This window comes from Pungitius pungitius, unplaced genomic scaffold (assembly GCF_949316345.1).
Source record: "Pungitius pungitius unplaced genomic scaffold, fPunPun2.1 scaffold_29, whole genome shotgun sequence".
Classification (NCBI taxonomy): Eukaryota; Metazoa; Chordata; class Actinopteri; order Perciformes; family Gasterosteidae; genus Pungitius; species Pungitius pungitius.
In genome coordinates, this window is record NW_026909812.1 from 311,881 (window position 1) to 329,436 (window position 17,556).

General features: G+C 44.9%; 36 non-coding genes across 36 annotated transcripts; all 36 read right to left on the minus strand.

The window, feature by feature from the left end:
* Positions 1–300: 300 nt before the first annotated feature.
* Positions 301–419, minus strand: LOC134111844 (5S ribosomal RNA). The gene has a single exon (XR_009945185.1). It is a non-coding gene; the product is annotated as a 5S ribosomal RNA (ribosomal RNA).
* A 396-nt stretch (positions 420–815) lies between these two features.
* On the minus strand, positions 816–934 carry LOC134111846 (5S ribosomal RNA). Its single transcript, XR_009945187.1, has one exon. It is a non-coding gene; the product is annotated as a 5S ribosomal RNA (ribosomal RNA).
* A 339-nt stretch (positions 935–1,273) lies between these two features.
* On the minus strand, positions 1,274–1,392 carry LOC134111847 (5S ribosomal RNA). Its single transcript, XR_009945188.1, has one exon. It is a non-coding gene; the product is annotated as a 5S ribosomal RNA (ribosomal RNA).
* A 394-nt stretch (positions 1,393–1,786) lies between these two features.
* Positions 1,787–1,905, minus strand: LOC134111848 (5S ribosomal RNA). Its single transcript, XR_009945189.1, has one exon. It is a non-coding gene; the product is annotated as a 5S ribosomal RNA (ribosomal RNA).
* Positions 1,906–2,244: 339 nt separating this feature from the next.
* LOC134111849 (5S ribosomal RNA) lies at positions 2,245–2,363 on the minus strand. Its single transcript, XR_009945190.1, has one exon. It is a non-coding gene; the product is annotated as a 5S ribosomal RNA (ribosomal RNA).
* Positions 2,364–2,702: 339 nt separating this feature from the next.
* On the minus strand, positions 2,703–2,821 carry LOC134111850 (5S ribosomal RNA). The gene has a single exon (XR_009945191.1). It is a non-coding gene; the product is annotated as a 5S ribosomal RNA (ribosomal RNA).
* A 339-nt stretch (positions 2,822–3,160) lies between these two features.
* LOC134111851 (5S ribosomal RNA) lies at positions 3,161–3,279 on the minus strand. The gene has a single exon (XR_009945192.1). It is a non-coding gene; the product is annotated as a 5S ribosomal RNA (ribosomal RNA).
* A 397-nt stretch (positions 3,280–3,676) lies between these two features.
* Positions 3,677–3,795, minus strand: LOC134111852 (5S ribosomal RNA). The gene has a single exon (XR_009945193.1). It is a non-coding gene; the product is annotated as a 5S ribosomal RNA (ribosomal RNA).
* Positions 3,796–4,134: 339 nt separating this feature from the next.
* LOC134111853 (5S ribosomal RNA) lies at positions 4,135–4,253 on the minus strand. Its single transcript, XR_009945194.1, has one exon. It is a non-coding gene; the product is annotated as a 5S ribosomal RNA (ribosomal RNA).
* Positions 4,254–4,592: 339 nt separating this feature from the next.
* Positions 4,593–4,711, minus strand: LOC134111854 (5S ribosomal RNA). Its single transcript, XR_009945195.1, has one exon. It is a non-coding gene; the product is annotated as a 5S ribosomal RNA (ribosomal RNA).
* Positions 4,712–5,105: 394 nt separating this feature from the next.
* Positions 5,106–5,224, minus strand: LOC134111855 (5S ribosomal RNA). Its single transcript, XR_009945196.1, has one exon. It is a non-coding gene; the product is annotated as a 5S ribosomal RNA (ribosomal RNA).
* Positions 5,225–5,563: 339 nt separating this feature from the next.
* LOC134111858 (5S ribosomal RNA) lies at positions 5,564–5,682 on the minus strand. The gene has a single exon (XR_009945198.1). It is a non-coding gene; the product is annotated as a 5S ribosomal RNA (ribosomal RNA).
* Positions 5,683–6,078: 396 nt separating this feature from the next.
* LOC134111859 (5S ribosomal RNA) lies at positions 6,079–6,197 on the minus strand. Its single transcript, XR_009945199.1, has one exon. It is a non-coding gene; the product is annotated as a 5S ribosomal RNA (ribosomal RNA).
* Positions 6,198–6,536: 339 nt separating this feature from the next.
* On the minus strand, positions 6,537–6,655 carry LOC134111860 (5S ribosomal RNA). Its single transcript, XR_009945200.1, has one exon. It is a non-coding gene; the product is annotated as a 5S ribosomal RNA (ribosomal RNA).
* A 394-nt stretch (positions 6,656–7,049) lies between these two features.
* Positions 7,050–7,168, minus strand: LOC134111861 (5S ribosomal RNA). The gene has a single exon (XR_009945202.1). It is a non-coding gene; the product is annotated as a 5S ribosomal RNA (ribosomal RNA).
* Positions 7,169–7,507: 339 nt separating this feature from the next.
* Positions 7,508–7,626, minus strand: LOC134111862 (5S ribosomal RNA). Its single transcript, XR_009945203.1, has one exon. It is a non-coding gene; the product is annotated as a 5S ribosomal RNA (ribosomal RNA).
* A 396-nt stretch (positions 7,627–8,022) lies between these two features.
* LOC134111864 (5S ribosomal RNA) lies at positions 8,023–8,141 on the minus strand. The gene has a single exon (XR_009945205.1). It is a non-coding gene; the product is annotated as a 5S ribosomal RNA (ribosomal RNA).
* Positions 8,142–8,480: 339 nt separating this feature from the next.
* Positions 8,481–8,599, minus strand: LOC134111865 (5S ribosomal RNA). The gene has a single exon (XR_009945206.1). It is a non-coding gene; the product is annotated as a 5S ribosomal RNA (ribosomal RNA).
* A 394-nt stretch (positions 8,600–8,993) lies between these two features.
* LOC134111866 (5S ribosomal RNA) lies at positions 8,994–9,112 on the minus strand. Its single transcript, XR_009945207.1, has one exon. It is a non-coding gene; the product is annotated as a 5S ribosomal RNA (ribosomal RNA).
* A 339-nt stretch (positions 9,113–9,451) lies between these two features.
* Positions 9,452–9,570, minus strand: LOC134111189 (5S ribosomal RNA). The gene has a single exon (XR_009944571.1). It is a non-coding gene; the product is annotated as a 5S ribosomal RNA (ribosomal RNA).
* A 394-nt stretch (positions 9,571–9,964) lies between these two features.
* On the minus strand, positions 9,965–10,083 carry LOC134111867 (5S ribosomal RNA). Its single transcript, XR_009945208.1, has one exon. It is a non-coding gene; the product is annotated as a 5S ribosomal RNA (ribosomal RNA).
* A 339-nt stretch (positions 10,084–10,422) lies between these two features.
* On the minus strand, positions 10,423–10,541 carry LOC134111868 (5S ribosomal RNA). Its single transcript, XR_009945209.1, has one exon. It is a non-coding gene; the product is annotated as a 5S ribosomal RNA (ribosomal RNA).
* A 396-nt stretch (positions 10,542–10,937) lies between these two features.
* LOC134111870 (5S ribosomal RNA) lies at positions 10,938–11,056 on the minus strand. Its single transcript, XR_009945211.1, has one exon. It is a non-coding gene; the product is annotated as a 5S ribosomal RNA (ribosomal RNA).
* Positions 11,057–11,395: 339 nt separating this feature from the next.
* Positions 11,396–11,514, minus strand: LOC134111871 (5S ribosomal RNA). Its single transcript, XR_009945212.1, has one exon. It is a non-coding gene; the product is annotated as a 5S ribosomal RNA (ribosomal RNA).
* Positions 11,515–11,908: 394 nt separating this feature from the next.
* On the minus strand, positions 11,909–12,027 carry LOC134111872 (5S ribosomal RNA). Its single transcript, XR_009945213.1, has one exon. It is a non-coding gene; the product is annotated as a 5S ribosomal RNA (ribosomal RNA).
* Positions 12,028–12,366: 339 nt separating this feature from the next.
* LOC134111873 (5S ribosomal RNA) lies at positions 12,367–12,485 on the minus strand. Its single transcript, XR_009945214.1, has one exon. It is a non-coding gene; the product is annotated as a 5S ribosomal RNA (ribosomal RNA).
* Positions 12,486–12,824: 339 nt separating this feature from the next.
* On the minus strand, positions 12,825–12,943 carry LOC134111874 (5S ribosomal RNA). The gene has a single exon (XR_009945215.1). It is a non-coding gene; the product is annotated as a 5S ribosomal RNA (ribosomal RNA).
* A 397-nt stretch (positions 12,944–13,340) lies between these two features.
* Positions 13,341–13,459, minus strand: LOC134111875 (5S ribosomal RNA). Its single transcript, XR_009945216.1, has one exon. It is a non-coding gene; the product is annotated as a 5S ribosomal RNA (ribosomal RNA).
* A 339-nt stretch (positions 13,460–13,798) lies between these two features.
* LOC134111876 (5S ribosomal RNA) lies at positions 13,799–13,917 on the minus strand. Its single transcript, XR_009945217.1, has one exon. It is a non-coding gene; the product is annotated as a 5S ribosomal RNA (ribosomal RNA).
* A 339-nt stretch (positions 13,918–14,256) lies between these two features.
* LOC134111877 (5S ribosomal RNA) lies at positions 14,257–14,375 on the minus strand. Its single transcript, XR_009945218.1, has one exon. It is a non-coding gene; the product is annotated as a 5S ribosomal RNA (ribosomal RNA).
* A 394-nt stretch (positions 14,376–14,769) lies between these two features.
* On the minus strand, positions 14,770–14,888 carry LOC134111878 (5S ribosomal RNA). Its single transcript, XR_009945219.1, has one exon. It is a non-coding gene; the product is annotated as a 5S ribosomal RNA (ribosomal RNA).
* Positions 14,889–15,227: 339 nt separating this feature from the next.
* On the minus strand, positions 15,228–15,346 carry LOC134111879 (5S ribosomal RNA). The gene has a single exon (XR_009945220.1). It is a non-coding gene; the product is annotated as a 5S ribosomal RNA (ribosomal RNA).
* Positions 15,347–15,685: 339 nt separating this feature from the next.
* Positions 15,686–15,804, minus strand: LOC134111881 (5S ribosomal RNA). The gene has a single exon (XR_009945222.1). It is a non-coding gene; the product is annotated as a 5S ribosomal RNA (ribosomal RNA).
* Positions 15,805–16,201: 397 nt separating this feature from the next.
* On the minus strand, positions 16,202–16,320 carry LOC134111882 (5S ribosomal RNA). Its single transcript, XR_009945223.1, has one exon. It is a non-coding gene; the product is annotated as a 5S ribosomal RNA (ribosomal RNA).
* A 339-nt stretch (positions 16,321–16,659) lies between these two features.
* Positions 16,660–16,778, minus strand: LOC134111883 (5S ribosomal RNA). The gene has a single exon (XR_009945224.1). It is a non-coding gene; the product is annotated as a 5S ribosomal RNA (ribosomal RNA).
* Positions 16,779–17,117: 339 nt separating this feature from the next.
* Positions 17,118–17,236, minus strand: LOC134111884 (5S ribosomal RNA). Its single transcript, XR_009945225.1, has one exon. It is a non-coding gene; the product is annotated as a 5S ribosomal RNA (ribosomal RNA).
* Positions 17,237–17,556: the final 320 nt, after the last annotated feature.

Consider the following 17,556-nt stretch of genomic DNA (forward strand, 5'->3'; position numbering starts at 1 on the left):
AAAATTATGTCACGCCTGCCGTTGGCATCTTTGTGTGGGTTAAATAAGGGTATGCAAAGAAGGCTGTGACATCCTATGGCGAAAATTGGATGGACTAGAGAAGACCCGCCCAGGAGTCCCAGCCAATCGGTGGATGGCCATTGCAGTCCCCGCCACCTCAAATGGCCTGACGATGGTATGGACGTAAGCCACCTTTCATCTTCTTCCTATTGCATCTCTTCTACAATGTGATCAACTTTTTACAATTGTGTAGGTGTACAATTTACGGCGCTGGGCGGCTTTCAGAGAGAGAAGTGAAAAAGCTTACGGCACCTGGGATTCCCAGGCGGTCTTCCATCCAGGTACTAACCAGGCCCTGCTCTGCTTAGCTTCCGAGATCAGACGAGATCGGGCGGAACCAGAGAGGTATGGCCGTAAGCTGCTTTTCATCTTTTTCCTAATCCTTTAAAACGTGTCAAAGATAATCAGAAGTTTCTTTTTCTAAAATTGAAGCAGTTCTTAGCATTGGCAAGAGAGGTTCCTAAAACCTAAAGGGAACTTTACTTTTCTTCTTTGGTAAATCTAACATGTTTGGTTAGCACCTGTATTTCAACGGCTAAATTACAAACAAAAGTATGCCAATTGTTAAATGTTGATCAACACTAATTTAGCAACCATGAAACGGAATCATGTTTGATAATATTGTCTAAATGCCTTTCATATGCAACGTTAAAACAACACTAAACATGCATCTCTTCAACAATGTGATATACTTTTTGTAATTTGTAGGTGTACAATCTGCGGCGCTCGGCGGCTTTCGGTGAGAGAAGTGAAAAAGCTTACGGCACCTGGGATTCCCAGGCGGTCTTCCATCCAGGTACTAACCAGGCCCTGCTCTGCTTAGCTTCCGAGATCAGACGAGATCGGGCGGAACCAGAGAGGTATGGCCGTAAGCTGCTTTTTATCTTTTTCCTAATCCTTTATAATGCGTCAAAAAATTATGTCACGCCTGCCGTTGGCATCTTTGTGTGGGTTAAATAAGGGTATGCAAAGAAGGCTGTGACATCCTATGGCGAAAATTGGATGGACTAGAGAAGACCCGCCCAGGAGTCCCAGCCAATCGGTGGATGGCCATTGCAGTCCCCGCCACCTCAAATGGCCTGACGATGGTATGGACGTAAGCCACCTTTCATCTTCTTCCTATTGCATCTCTTCTACAATGTGATCAACTTTTTACAATTGTGTAGGTGTACAAGCTACGGCGCTGGGCGGCTTTCAGAGAGAGAAGTGAAAAAGCTTACGGCACCTGGGATTCCCAGGCGGTCTTCCATCCAGGTACTAACCAGGCCCTGCTCTGCTTAGCTTCCGAGATCAGACGAGATCGGGCGGAACCAGAGAGGTATGGCCGTAAGCTGCTTTTCATCTTTTTCCTAATCCTTTAAAACGTGTCAAAGATAATCAGAAGTTTCTTTTTCTAAAATTGAAGCAGTTCTTAGCATTGGCAAGAGAGGTTCCTAAAACCTAAAGGGAACTTTACTTTTCTTCACTGGTAAATCTAACATGTTTGGTTAGCAACTGTATTTCAACGGCTAAATTACAAACAAAAGTATGCCAATTGTTAAATGTTGATCAACACTAATTTAGCAACCATGAAACGGAATCATGTTTGATAATATTGTCTAAATGCCTTTCATATCCAACGTTAAAACAACAATAAACATGCATCTCTTCAACAATGTGATATACTTTTTGTAATTTGTAGGTGTACAATCTGCGGCGCTCTGCAGCTTTCAGAGAGAAGTGAAAAAGCTTACGGCACCTGGGATTCCCAGGCGGTCTTCCATCCAGGTACTAACCAGGCCCTGCTCTGCTTAGCTTCCGAGATCAGACGAGATCGGGCGGAACCAGAGAGGTATGGCCGTAAGCTGCTTTTTATCTTTTTCCTAATCCTTTATAATGCGTCAAAAAATTATGTCACGCCTGCCGTTGGCATCTTTGTGTGGGTTAAATAAGGGTATGCAAAGAAGGCTGTGACATCCTATGGCGAAAATTGGATGGACTAGAGAAGACCCGCCCAGGAGTCCCAGCCAATCGGTGGATGGCCATTGCAGTCCCCGCCACCTCAAATGGCCTGACGATGGTATGGACGTAAGCCACCTTTCATCTTCTTCCTATTGCATCTCTTCTACAATGTGATCAACTTTTTACAATTGTGTAGGTGTACAAGCTACGGCGCTGGGCGGCTTTCAGAGAGAGAAGTGAAAAAGCTTACGGCACCTGGGATTCCCAGGCGGTCTTCCATCCAGGTACTAACCAGGCCCTGCTCTGCTTAGCTTCCGAGATCAGACGAGATCGGGCGGAACCAGAGAGGTATGGCCGTAAGCTGCTTTTTATCTTTTTCCTAATCCTTTATAATGCGTCAAAAAATTATGTCACGCCTGCCGTTGGCATCTTTGTGTGGGTTAAATAAGGGTATGCAAAGAAGGCTGTGACATCCTATGGCGAAAATTGGATGGACTAGAGAAGACCCGCCCAGGAGTCCCAGCCAATCGGTGGATGGCCATTGCAGTCCCCGCCACCTCAAATGGCCTGACGATGGTATGGACGTAAGCCACCTTTCATCTTCTTCCTATTGCATCTCTTCTACAATGTGATAAACTTTTTACAATTGTGTAGGTGTACAAGCTACGGCGCTGGGCGGCTTTCAGAGAGAGAAGTGAAAAAGCTTACGGCACCTGGGATTCCCAGGCGGTCTTCCATCCAGGTACTAACCAGGCCCTGCTCTGCTTAGCTTCCGAGATCAGACGAGATCGGGCGGAACCAGAGAGGTATGGCCGTAAGCTGCTTTTTATCTTTTTCCTAATCCTTTATAATGCGTCAAAAAATTATGTCACGCCTGCCGTTGGCATCTTTGTGTGGGTTAAATAAGGGTATGCAAAGAAGGCTGTGACATCCTATGGCGAAAATTGGATGGACTAGAGAAGACCCGCCCAGGAGTCCCAGCCAATCGGTGGATGGCCATTGCAGTCCCCGCCACCTCAAATGGCCTGATGATGGTATGGACGTAAGCCACCTTTCATCTTCTTCCTATTGCATCTCTTCTACAATGTGATAAACTTTTTACAATTGTGTAGGTGTACAATTTACGGCGCTGGGCGGCTTTCAGAGAGAGAAGTGAAAAAGCTTACGGCACCTGGGATTCCCAGGCGGTCTTCCATCCAGGTACTAACCAGGCCCTGCTCTGCTTAGCTTCCGAGATCAGACGAGATCGGGCGGAACCAGAGAGGTATGGCCGTAAGCTGCTTTTCATCTTTTTCCTAATCCTTTAAAACGTGTCAAAGATAATCAGAAGTTTCTTTTTCTAAAATTGAAGCAGTTCTTAGCATTGGCAAGAGAGGTTCCTAAAACCTGAAGGGAACTTTACTTTTCTTCACTGGTAAATCTAACATGTTTGGTTAGCACCTGTATTTCAACGGCTAAATTACAAACAATAGTATGCCAATCGTAAAATGTTGATCAACACTAATTTAGCAATCATGAAACGGAATCATTTTGGATAATATTGTCTAATTTCCTTTCATATGCAACGTTAAAACAACACTAAACATGCATCTCTTCAACAATGTGATAAACTTTTTACAATTGTGTAGGTGTACAAGCTACGGCGCTGGGCGGCTTTCAGAGAGAGAAGTGAAAAAGCTTACGGCACCTGGGATTCCCAGGCGGTCTTCCATCCAGGTACTAACCAGGCCCTGCTCTGCTTAGCTTCCGAGATCAGACGAGATCGGGCGGAACCAGAGAGGTATGGCCGTAAGCTGCTTTTTATCTTTTTCCTAATCCTTTATAATGCGTCAAAAAATTATGTCACGCCTGCCGTTGGCATCTTTGTGTGGGTTAAATAAGGGTATGCAAAGAAGGCTGTGACATCCTATGGCGAAAATTGGATGGACTAGAGAAGACCCGCCCAGGAGTCCCAGCCAATCGGTGGATGGCCATTGCAGTCCCCGCCACCTCAAATGGCCTGACGATGGTATGGACGTAAGCCACCTTTCATCTTCTTCCTATTGCATCTCTTCTACAATGTGATCAACTTTTTACAATTGTGTAGGTGTACAAGCTACGGCGCTGGGCGGCTTTCAGAGAGAGAAGTGAAAAAGCTTACGGCACCTGGGATTCCCAGGCGGTCTTCCATCCAGGTACTAACCAGGCCCTGCTCTGCTTAGCTTCCGAGATCAGACGAGATCGGGCGGAACCAGAGAGGTATGGCCGTAAGCTGCTTTTTATCTTTTTCCTAATCCTTTATAATGCGTCAAAAAATTATGTCACGCCTGCCGTTGGCATCTTTGTGTGGGTTAAATAAGGGTATGCAAAGAAGGCTGTGACATCCTATGGCGAAAATTGGATGGACTAGAGAAGACCCGCCCAGGAGTCCCAGCCAATCGGTGGATGGCCATTGCAGTCCCCGCCACCTCAAATGGCCTGACGATGGTATGGACGTAAGCCACCTTTCATCTTCTTCCTATTGCATCTCTTCTACAATGTGATCAACTTTTTACAATTGTGTAGGTGTACAAGCTACGGCGCTGGGCGGCTTTCAGAGAGAGAAGTGAAAAAGCTTACGGCACCTGGGATTCCCAGGCGGTCTTCCATCCAGGTACTAACCAGGCCCTGCTCTGCTTAGCTTCCGAGATCAGACGAGATCGGGCGGAACCAGAGAGGTATGGCCGTAAGCTGCTTTTCATCTTTTTCCTAATCCTTTAAAACGTGTCAAAGATAATCAGAAGTTTCTTTTTCTAAAATTGAAGCAGTTCTTAGCATTGGCAAGAGAGGTTCCTAAAACCTAAAGGGAACTTTACTTTTCTTCTTTGGTAAATCTAACATGTTTGGTTAGCACCTGTATTTCAACGGCTAAATTACAAACAAAAGTATGCCAATTGTTAAATGTTGATCAACACTAATTTAGCAACCATGAAACGGAATCATGTTTGATAATATTGTCTAAATGCCTTTCATATCCAACGTTAAAACAACAATAAACATGCATCTCTTCAACAATGTGATATACTTTTTGTAATTTGTAGGTGTACAATCTGCGGCGCTCTGCAGCTTTCAGAGAGAAGTGAAAAAGCTTACGGCACCTGGGATTCCCAGGCGGTCTTCCATCCAGGTACTAACCAGGCCCTGCTCTGCTTAGCTTCCGAGATCAGACGAGATCGGGCGGAACCAGAGAGGTATGGCCGTAAGCTGCTTTTTATCTTTTTCCTAATCCTTTATAATGCGTCAAAAAATTATGTCACGCCTGCCGTTGGCATCTTTGTGTGGGTTAAATAAGGGTATGCAAAGAAGGCTGTGACATCCTATGGCGAAAATTGGATGGACTAGAGAAGACCCGCCCAGGAGTCCCAGCCAATCGGTGGATGGCCATTGCAGTCCCCGCCACCTCAAATGGCCTGACGATGGTATGGACGTAAGCCACCTTTCATCTTCTTCCTATTGCATCTCTTCTACAATGTGAAATACTTTTTACAATTGTGAAGGTGTACAATCTGCGGCGGTGGGCGGCTTTCGGAGAGAGAAGTGAAAAAGCTTACGGCACCTGGGATTCCCAGGCGGTCTTCCATCCAGGTACTAACCAGGCCCTGCTCTGCTTAGCTTCCGAGATCAGACGAGATCGGGCGGAACCAGAGAGGTATGGCCGTAAGCTGCTTTTTATCTTTTTCCTAATCCTTTATAATGCGTCAAAGATAATCAGAAGAGTTTCTTTTTCTAAAATTGAAGCAGTTCTTAGGATTGGCAAGAGAGGTTTCTAAAACCTGAAGGTAACTTTACTTTTCTTCACTGGCAATTCTAACATGTTGGGTTAGCACCTGTATTTCAACGGCTAAATTACAAACAAAAGTATGCCAATTGTTAAATGTTGATCAACACTAATTTAGCAACCATGAAACGGAATCATTTTGGATAATATTGTCTAATTCCCTTTCATATCCAACGTTAAAACAACACTAAACATGCATCTCTTCAACAATGTGATATACTTTTTGTAATTTGTAGGTGTACAATCTGCGGCGCTCTGCAGCTTTCAGAGAGAAGTGAAAAAGCTTACGGCACCTGGGATTCCCAGGCGGTCTTCCATCCAGGTACTAACCAGGCCCTGCTCTGCTTAGCTTCCGAGATCAGACGAGATCGGGCGGAACCAGAGAGGTATGGCCGTAAGCTGCTTTTTATCTTTTTCCTAATCCTTTATAATGCGTCAAAAAATTATGTCACGCCTGCCGTTGGCATCTTTGTGTGGGTTAAATAAGGGTATGCAAAGAAGGCTGTGACATCCTATGGCGAAAATTGGATGGACTAGAGAAGACCCGCCCAGGAGTCCCAGCCAATCGGTGGATGGCCATTGCAGTCCCCGCCACCTCAAATGGCCTGACGATGGTATGGACGTAAGCCACCTTTCATCTTCTTCCTATTGCATCTCTTCTACAATGTGATCAACTTTTTACAATTGTGTAGGTGTACAAGCTACGGCGCTGGGCGGCTTTCAGAGAGAGAAGTGAAAAAGCTTACGGCACCTGGGATTCCCAGGCGGTCTTCCATCCAGGTACTAACCAGGCCCTGCTCTGCTTAGCTTCCGAGATCAGACGAGATCGGGCGGAACCAGAGAGGTATGGCCGTAAGCTGCTTTTCATCTTTTTCCTAATCCTTTAAAACGTGTCAAAGATAATCAGAAGTTTCTTTTTCTAAAATTGAAGCAGTTCTTAGCATTGGCAAGAGAGGTTCCTAAAACCTAAAGGGAACTTTACTTTTCTTCTTTGGTAAATCTAACATGTTTGGTTAGCACCTGTATTTCAACGGCTAAATTACAAACAAAAGTATGCCAATTGTTAAATGTTGATCAACACTAATTTAGCAACCATGAAACGGAATCATGTTTGATAATATTGTCTAAATGCCTTTCATATGCAACGTTAAAACAACACTAAACATGCATCTCTTCAACAATGTGATATACTTTTTGTAATTTGTAGGTGTACAATCTGCGGCGCTCTGCAGCTTTCAGAGAGAAGTGAAAAAGCTTACGGCACCTGGGATTCCCAGGCGGTCTTCCATCCAGGTACTAACCAGGCCCTGCTCTGCTTAGCTTCCGAGATCAGACGAGATCGGGCGGAACCAGAGAGGTATGGCCGTAAGCTGCTTTTTATCTTTTTCCTAATCCTTTATAATGCGTCAAAAAATTATGTCACGCCTGCCGTTGGCATCTTTGTGTGGGTTAAATAAGGGTATGCAAAGAAGGCTGTGACATCCTATGGCGAAAATTGGATGGACTAGAGAAGACCCGCCCAGGAGTCCCAGCCAATCGGTGGATGGCCATTGCAGTCCCCGCCACCTCAAATGGCCTGACGATGGTATGGACGTAAGCCACCTTTCATCTTCTTCCTATTGCATCTCTTCTACAATGTGAAATACTTTTTACAATTGTGAAGGTGTACAATCTGCGGCGGTGGGCGGCTTTCGGAGAGAGAAGTGAAAAAGCTTACGGCACCTGGGATTCCCAGGCGGTCTTCCATCCAGGTACTAACCAGGCCCTGCTCTGCTTAGCTTCCGAGATCAGACGAGATCGGGCGGAACCAGAGAGGTATGGCCGTAAGCTGCTTTTTATCTTTTTCCTAATCCTTTATAATGCGTCAAAGATAATCAGAAGAGTTTCTTTTTCTAAAATTGAAGCAGTTCTTAGGATTGGCAAGAGAGGTTTCTAAAACCTGAAGGTAACTTTACTTTTCTTCACTGGCAATTCTAACATGTTGGGTTAGCACCTGTATTTCAACGGCTAAATTACAAACAAAAGTATGCCAATTGTTAAATGTTGATCAACACTAATTTAGCAACCATGAAACGGAATCATTTTGGATAATATTGTCTAATTCCCTTTCATATCCAACGTTAAAACAACACTAAACATGCATCTCTTCAACAATGTGATATACTTTTTGTAATTTGTAGGTGTACAATCTGCGGCGCTCTGCAGCTTTCAGAGAGAAGTGAAAAAGCTTACGGCACCTGGGATTCCCAGGCGGTCTTCCATCCAGGTACTAACCAGGCCCTGCTCTGCTTAGCTTCCGAGATCAGACGAGATCGGGCGGAACCAGAGAGGTATGGCCGTAAGCTGCTTTTTATCTTTTTCCTAATCCTTTATAATGCGTCAAAAAATAATGTCACGCCTGCCGTTGGCATCTTTGTGTGGGTTAAATAAGGGTATGCAAAGAAGGCTGTGACATCCTATGGCGAAAATTGGATGGACTAGAGAAGACCCGCCCAGGAGTCCCAGCCAATCGGTGGATGGCCATTGCAGTCCCCGCCACCTCAAATGGCCTGACGATGGTATGGACGTAAGCCACCTTTCATCTTCTTCCTATTGCATCTCTTCTACAATGTGATCAACTTTTTACAATTGTGTAGGTGTACAAGCTACGGCGCTGGGCGGCTTTCAGAGAGAGAAGTGAAAAAGCTTACGGCACCTGGGATTCCCAGGCGGTCTTCCATCCAGGTACTAACCAGGCCCTGCTCTGCTTAGCTTCCGAGATCAGACGAGATCGGGCGGAACCAGAGAGGTATGGCCGTAAGCTGCTTTTCATCTTTTTCCTAATCCTTTAAAACGTGTCAAAGATAATCAGAAGTTTCTTTTTCTAAAATTGAAGCAGTTCTTAGCATTGGCAAGAGAGGTTCCTAAAACCTAAAGGGAACTTTACTTTTCTTCACTGGTAAATCTAACATGTTTGGTTAGCAACTGTATTTCAACGGCTAAATTACAAACAAAAGTATGCCAATTGTTAAATGTTGATCAACACTAATTTAGCAACCATGAAACGGAATCATTTTGGATAATATTGTCTAATTCCCTTTCATATCCAACGTTAAAACAACACTAAACATGCATCTCTTCAACAATGTGATATACTTTTTGTAATTTGTAGGTGTACAATCTGCGGCGCTCTGCAGCTTTCAGAGAGAAGTGAAAAAGCTTACGGCACCTGGGATTCCCAGGCGGTCTTCCATCCAGGTACTAACCAGGCCCTGCTCTGCTTAGCTTCCGAGATCAGACGAGATCGGGCGGAACCAGAGAGGTATGGCCGTAAGCTGCTTTTTATCTTTTTCCTAATCCTTTATAATGCGTCAAAAAATAATGTCACGCCTGCCGTTGGCATCTTTGTGTGGGTTAAATAAGGGTATGCAAAGAAGGCTGTGACATCCTATGGCGAAAATTGGATGGACTAGAGAAGACCCGCCCAGGAGTCCCAGCCAATCGGTGGATGGCCATTGCAGTCCCCGCCACCTCAAATGGCCTGACGATGGTATGGACGTAAGCCACCTTTCATCTTCTTCCTATTGCATCTCTTCTACAATGTGATAAACTTTTTACAATTGTGTAGGTGTACAAGCTACGGCGCTGGGCGGCTTTCAGAGAGAGAAGTGAAAAAGCTTACGGCACCTGGGATTCCCAGGCGGTCTTCCATCCAGGTACGAACCAGGCCCTGCTCTGCTTAGCTTCCGAGATCAGACGAGATCGGGCGGAACCAGAGAGGTATGGCCGTAAGCTGCTTTTCATCTTTTTCCTAATCCTTTAAAACGTGTCAAAGATAATCAGAAGTTTCTTTTTCTAAAATTGAAGCAGTTCTTAGCATTGGCAAGAGAGGTTCCTAAAACCTAAAGGGAACTTTACTTTTCTTCTTTGGTAAATCTAACATGTTTGGTTAGCACCTGTATTTCAACGGCTAAATTACAAACAAAAGTATGCCAATTGTTAAATGTTGATCAACACTAATTTAGCAACCATGAAACGGAATCATGTTTGATAATATTGTCTAAATGCCTTTCATATGCAACGTTAAAACAACACTAAACATGCATCTCTTCAACAATGTGATATACTTTTTGTAATTTGTAGGTGTACAATCTGCGGCGCTCTGCAGCTTTCAGAGAGAAGTGAAAAAGCTTACGGCACCTGGGATTCCCAGGCGGTCTTCCATCCAGGTACTAACCAGGCCCTGCTCTGCTTAGCTTCCGAGATCAGACGAGATCGGGCGGAACCAGAGAGGTATGGCCGTAAGCTGCTTTTTATCTTTTTCCTAATCCTTTATAATGCGTCAAAAAATTATGTCACGCCTGCCGTTGGCATCTTTGTGTGGGTTAAATAAGGGTATGCAAAGAAGGCTGTGACATCCTATGGCGAAAATTGGATGGACTAGAGAAGACCCGCCCAGGAGTCCCAGCCAATCGGTGGATGGCCATTGCAGTCCCCGCCACCTCAAATGGCCTGACGATGGTATGGACGTAAGCCACCTTTCATCTTCTTCCTATTGCATCTCTTCTACAATGTGAAATACTTTTTACAATTGTGAAGGTGTACAATCTGCGGCGGTGGGCGGCTTTCGGAGAGAGAAGTGAAAAAGCTTACGGCACCTGGGATTCCCAGGCGGTCTTCCATCCAGGTACTAACCAGGCCCTGCTCTGCTTAGCTTCCGAGATCAGACGAGATCGGGCGGAACCAGAGAGGTATGGCCGTAAGCTGCTTTTTATCTTTTTCCTAATCCTTTATAATGCGTCAAAGATAATCAGAAGAGTTTCTTTTTCTAAAATTGAAGCAGTTCTTAGGATTGGCAAGAGAGGTTTCTAAAACCTGAAGGTAACTTTACTTTTCTTCACTGGCAATTCTAACATGTTGGGTTAGCACCTGTATTTCAACGGCTAAATTACAAACAAAAGTATGCCAATTGTTAAATGTTGATCAACACTAATTTAGCAACCATGAAACGGAATCATTTTGGATAATATTGTCTAATTCCCTTTCATATCCAACGTTAAAACAACACTAAACATGCATCTCTTCAACAATGTGATATACTTTTTGTAATTTGTAGGTGTACAATCTGCGGCGCTCTGCAGCTTTCAGAGAGAAGTGAAAAAGCTTACGGCACCTGGGATTCCCAGGCGGTCTTCCATCCAGGTACTAACCAGGCCCTGCTCTGCTTAGCTTCCGAGATCAGACGAGATCGGGCGGAACCAGAGAGGTATGGCCGTAAGCTGCTTTTTATCTTTTTCCTAATCCTTTATAATGCGTCAAAAAATAATGTCACGCCTGCCGTTGGCATCTTTGTGTGGGTTAAATAAGGGTATGCAAAGAAGGCTGTGACATCCTATGGCGAAAATTGGATGGACTAGAGAAGACCCGCCCAGGAGTCCCAGCCAATCGGTGGATGGCCATTGCAGTCCCCGCCACCTCAAATGGCCTGACGATGGTATGGACGTAAGCCACCTTTCATCTTCTTCCTATTGCATCTCTTCTACAATGTGATCAACTTTTTACAATTGTGTAGGTGTACAAGCTACGGCGCTGGGCGGCTTTCAGAGAGAGAAGTGAAAAAGCTTACGGCACCTGGGATTCCCAGGCGGTCTTCCATCCAGGTACTAACCAGGCCCTGCTCTGCTTAGCTTCCGAGATCAGACGAGATCGGGCGGAACCAGAGAGGTATGGCCGTAAGCTGCTTTTCATCTTTTTCCTAATCCTTTAAAACGTGTCAAAGATAATCAGAAGTTTCTTTTTCTAAAATTGAAGCAGTTCTTAGCATTGGCAAGAGAGGTTCCTAAAACCTAAAGGGAACTTTACTTTTCTTCACTGGTAAATCTAACATGTTTGGTTAGCAACTGTATTTCAACGGCTAAATTACAAACAAAAGTATGCCAATTGTTAAATGTTGATCAACACTAATTTAGCAACCATGAAACGGAATCATGTTTGATAATATTGTCTAAATGCCTTTCATATCCAACGTTAAAACAACAATAAACATGCATCTCTTCAACAATGTGATATACTTTTTGTAATTTGTAGGTGTACAATCTGCGGCGCTCTGCAGCTTTCAGAGAGAAGTGAAAAAGCTTACGGCACCTGGGATTCCCAGGCGGTCTTCCATCCAGGTACTAACCAGGCCCTGCTCTGCTTAGCTTCCGAGATCAGACGAGATCGGGCGGAACCAGAGAGGTATGGCCGTAAGCTGCTTTTTATCTTTTTCCTAATCCTTTATAATGCGTCAAAAAATTATGTCACGCCTGCCGTTGGCATCTTTGTGTGGGTTAAATAAGGGTATGCAAAGAAGGCTGTGACATCCTATGGCGAAAATTGGATGGACTAGAGAAGACCCGCCCAGGAGTCCCAGCCAATCGGTGGATGGCCATTGCAGTCCCCGCCACCTCAAATGGCCTGACGATGGTATGGACGTAAGCCACCTTTCATCTTCTTCCTATTGCATCTCTTCTACAATGTGATCAACTTTTTACAATTGTGTAGGTGTACAAGCTACGGCGCTGGGCGGCTTTCAGAGAGAGAAGTGAAAAAGCTTACGGCACCTGGGATTCCCAGGCGGTCTTCCATCCAGGTACTAACCAGGCCCTGCTCTGCTTAGCTTCCGAGATCAGACGAGATCGGGCGGAACCAGAGAGGTATGGCCGTAAGCTGCTTTTTATCTTTTTCCTAATCCTTTATAATGCGTCAAAAAATTATGTCACGCCTGCCGTTGGCATCTTTGTGTGGGTTAAATAAGGGTATGCAAAGAAGGCTGTGACATCCTATGGCGAAAATTGGATGGACTAGAGAAGACCCGCCCAGGAGTCCCAGCCAATCGGTGGATGGCCATTGCAGTCCCCGCCACCTCAAATGGCCTGATGATGGTATGGACGTAAGCCACCTTTCATCTTCTTCCTATTGCATCTCTTCTACAATGTGATAAACTTTTTACAATTGTGTAGGTGTACAATTTACGGCGCTGGGCGGCTTTCAGAGAGAGAAGTGAAAAAGCTTACGGCACCTGGGATTCCCAGGCGGTCTTCCATCCAGGTACTAACCAGGCCCTGCTCTGCTTAGCTTCCGAGATCAGACGAGATCGGGCGGAACCAGAGAGGTATGGCCGTAAGCTGCTTTTCATCTTTTTCCTAATCCTTTAAAACGTGTCAAAGATAATCAGAAGTTTCTTTTTCTAAAATTGAAGCAGTTCTTAGCATTGGCAAGAGAGGTTCCTAAAACCTGAAGGGAACTTTACTTTTCTTCACTGGTAAATCTAACATGTTTGGTTAGCACCTGTATTTCAACGGCTAAATTACAAACAATAGTATGCCAATCGTAAAATGTTGATCAACACTAATTTAGCAATCATGAAACGGAATCATTTTGGATAATATTGTCTAATTTCCTTTCATATGCAACGTTAAAACAACACTAAACATGCATCTCTTCAACAATGTGATAAACTTTTTACAATTGTGTAGGTGTACAAGCTACGGCGCTGGGCGGCTTTCAGAGAGAGAAGTGAAAAAGCTTACGGCACCTGGGATTCCCAGGCGGTCTTCCATCCAGGTACTAACCAGGCCCTGCTCTGCTTAGCTTCCGAGATCAGACGAGATCGGGCGGAACCAGAGAGGTATGGCCGTAAGCTGCTTTTTATCTTTTTCCTAATCCTTTATAATGCGTCAAAAAATTATGTCACGCCTGCCGTTGGCATCTTTGTGTGGGTTAAATAAGGGTATGCAAAGAAGGCTGTGACATCCTATGGCGAAAATTGGATGGACTAGAGAAGACCCGCCCAGGAGTCCCAGCCAATCGGTGGATGGCCATTGCAGTCCCCGCCACCTCAAATGGCCTGACGATGGTATGGACGTAAGCCACCTTTCATCTTCTTCCTATTGCATCTCTTCTACAATGTGATCAACTTTTTACAATTGTGTAGGTGTACAAGCTACGGCGCTGGGCGGCTTTCAGAGAGAGAAGTGAAAAAGCTTACGGCACCTGGGATTCCCAGGCGGTCTTCCATCCAGGTACTAACCAGGCCCTGCTCTGCTTAGCTTCCGAGATCAGACGAGATCGGGCGGAACCAGAGAGGTATGGCCGTAAGCTGCTTTTTATCTTTTTCCTAATCCTTTATAATGCGTCAAAAAATTATGTCACGCCTGCCGTTGGCATCTTTGTGTGGGTTAAATAAGGGTATGCAAAGAAGGCTGTGACATCCTATGGCGAAAATTGGATGGACTAGAGAAGACCCGCCCAGGAGTCCCAGCCAATCGGTGGATGGCCATTGCAGTCCCCGCCACCTCAAATGGCCTGACGATGGTATGGACGTAAGCCACCTTTCATCTTCTTCCTATTGCATCTCTTCTACAATGTGATCAACTTTTTACAATTGTGTAGGTGTACAAGCTACGGCGCTGGGCGGCTTTCAGAGAGAGAAGTGAAAAAGCTTACGGCACCTGGGATTCCCAGGCGGTCTTCCATCCAGGTACTAACCAGGCCCTGCTCTGCTTAGCTTCCGAGATCAGACGAGATCGGGCGGAACCAGAGAGGTATGGCCGTAAGCTGCTTTTCATCTTTTTCCTAATCCTTTAAAACGTGTCAAAGATAATCAGAAGTTTCTTTTTCTAAAATTGAAGCAGTTCTTAGCATTGGCAAGAGAGGTTCCTAAAACCTAAAGGGAACTTTACTTTTCTTCTTTGGTAAATCTAACATGTTTGGTTAGCACCTGTATTTCAACGGCTAAATTACAAACAAAAGTATGCCAATTGTTAAATGTTGATCAACACTAATTTAGCAACCATGAAACGGAATCATGTTTGATAATATTGTCTAAATGCCTTTCATATCCAACGTTAAAACAACAATAAACATGCATCTCTTCAACAATGTGATATACTTTTTGTAATTTGTAGGTGTACAATCTGCGGCGCTCTGCAGCTTTCAGAGAGAAGTGAAAAAGCTTACGGCACCTGGGATTCCCAGGCGGTCTTCCATCCAGGTACTAACCAGGCCCTGCTCTGCTTAGCTTCCGAGATCAGACGAGATCGGGCGGAACCAGAGAGGTATGGCCGTAAGCTGCTTTTTATCTTTTTCCTAATCCTTTATAATGCGTCAAAAAATTATGTCACGCCTGCCGTTGGCATCTTTGTGTGGGTTAAATAAGGGTATGCAAAGAAGGCTGTGACATCCTATGGCGAAAATTGGATGGACTAGAGAAGACCCGCCCAGGAGTCCCAGCCAATCGGTGGATGGCCATTGCAGTCCCCGCCACCTCAAATGGCCTGACGATGGTATGGACGTAAGCCACCTTTCATCTTCTTCCTATTGCATCTCTTCTACAATGTGAAATACTTTTTACAATTGTGAAGGTGTACAATCTGCGGCGGTGGGCGGCTTTCGGAGAGAGAAGTGAAAAAGCTTACGGCACCTGGGATTCCCAGGCGGTCTTCCATCCAGGTACTAACCAGGCCCTGCTCTGCTTAGCTTCCGAGATCAGACGAGATCGGGCGGAACCAGAGAGGTATGGCCGTAAGCTGCTTTTTATCTTTTTCCTAATCCTTTATAATGCGTCAAAAAATTATGTCACGCCTGCCGTTGGCATCTTTGTGTGGGTTAAATAAGGGTATGCAAAGAAGGCTGTGACATCCTATGGCGAAAATTGGATGGACTAGAGAAGACCCGCCCAGGAGTCCCAGCCAATCGGTGGATGGCCATTGCAGTCCCCGCCACCTCAAATGGCCTGATGATGGTATGGACGTAAGCCACCTTTCATCTTCTTCCTATTGCATCTCTTCTACAATGTGATAAACTTTTTACAATTGTGTAGGTGTACAATTTACGGCGCTGGGCGGCTTTCAGAGAGAGAAGTGAAAAAGCTTACGGCACCTGGGATTCCCAGGCGGTCTTCCATCCAGGTACTAACCAGGCCCTGCTCTGCTTAGCTTCCGAGATCAGACGAGATCGGGCGGAACCAGAGAGGTATGGCCGTAAGCTGCTTTTCATCTTTTTCCTAATCCTTTAAAACGTGTCAAAGATAATCAGAAGTTTCTTTTTCTAAAATTGAAGCAGTTCTTAGCATTGGCAAGAGAGGTTCCTAAAACCTGAAGGGAACTTTACTTTTCTTCACTGGTAAATCTAACATGTTTGGTTAGCACCTGTATTTCAACGGCTAAATTACAAACAATAGTATGCCAATCGTAAAATGTTGATCAACACTAATTTAGCAATCATGAAACGGAATCATTTTGGATAATATTGTCTAATTTCCTTTCATATGCAACGTTAAAACAACACTAAACATGCATCTCTTCAACAATGTGATAAACTTTTTACAATTGTGTAGGTGTACAAGCTACGGCGCTGGGCGGCTTTCAGAGAGAGAAGTGAAAAAGCTTACGGCACCTGGGATTCCCAGGCGGTCTTCCATCCAGGTACTAACCAGGCCCTGCTCTGCTTAGCTTCCGAGATCAGACGAGATCGGGCGGAACCAGAGAGGTATGGCCGTAAGCTGCTTTTTATCTTTTTCCTAATCCTTTATAATGCGTCAAAAAATTATGTCACGCCTGCCGTTGGCATCTTTGTGTGGGTTAAATAAGGGTATGCAAAGAAGGCTGTGACATCCTATGGCGAAAATTGGATGGACTAGAGAAGACCCGCCCAGGAGTCCCAGCCAATCGGTGGATGGCCATTGCAGTCCCCGCCACCTCAAATGGCCTGACGATGGTATGGACGTAAGCCACCTTTCATCTTCTTCCTATTGCATCTCTTCTACAATGTGATCAACTTTTTACAATTGTGTAGGTGTACAAGCTACGGCGCTGGGCGGCTTTCAGAGAGAGAAGTGAAAAAGCTTACGGCACCTGGGATTCCCAGGCGGTCTTCCATCCAGGTACTAACCAGGCCCTGCTCTGCTTAGCTTCCGAGATCAGACGAGATCGGGCGGAACCAGAGAGGTATGGCCGTAAGCTGCTTTTTATCTTTTTCCTAATCCTTTATAATGCGTCAAAAAATTATGTCACGCCTGCCGTTGGCATCTTTGTGTGGGTTAAATAAGGGTATGCAAAGAAGGCTGTGACATCCTATGGCGAAAATTGGATGGACTAGAGAAGACCCGCCCAGGAGTCCCAGCCAATCGGTGGATGGCCATTGCAGTCCCCGCCACCTCAAATGGCCTGACGATGGTATGGACGTAAGCCACCTTTCATCTTCTTCCTATTGCATCTCTTCTACAATGTGATCAACTTTTTACAATTGTGTAGGTGTACAAGCTACGGCGCTGGGCGGCTTTCAGAGAGAGAAGTGAAAAAGCTTACGGCACCTGGGATTCCCAGGCGGTCTTCCATCCAGGTACTAACCAGGCCCTGCTCTGCTTAGCTTCCGAGATCAGACGAGATCGGGCGGAACCAGAGAGGTATGGCCGTAAGCTGCTTTTCATCTTTTTCCTAATCCTTTAAAACGTGTCAAAGATAATCAGAAGTTTCTTTTTCTAAAATTGAAGCAGTTCTTAGCATTGGCAAGAGAGGTTCCTAAAACCTAAAGGGAACTTTACTTTTCTTCTTTGGTAAATCTAACATGTTTGGTTAGCACCTGTATTTCAACGGCTAAATTACAAACAAAAGTATGCCAATTGTTAAATGTTGATCAACACTAATTTAGCAACCATGAAACGGAATCATGTTTGATAATATTGTCTAAATGCCTTTCATATCCAACGTTAAAACAACAATAAACATGCATCTCTTCAA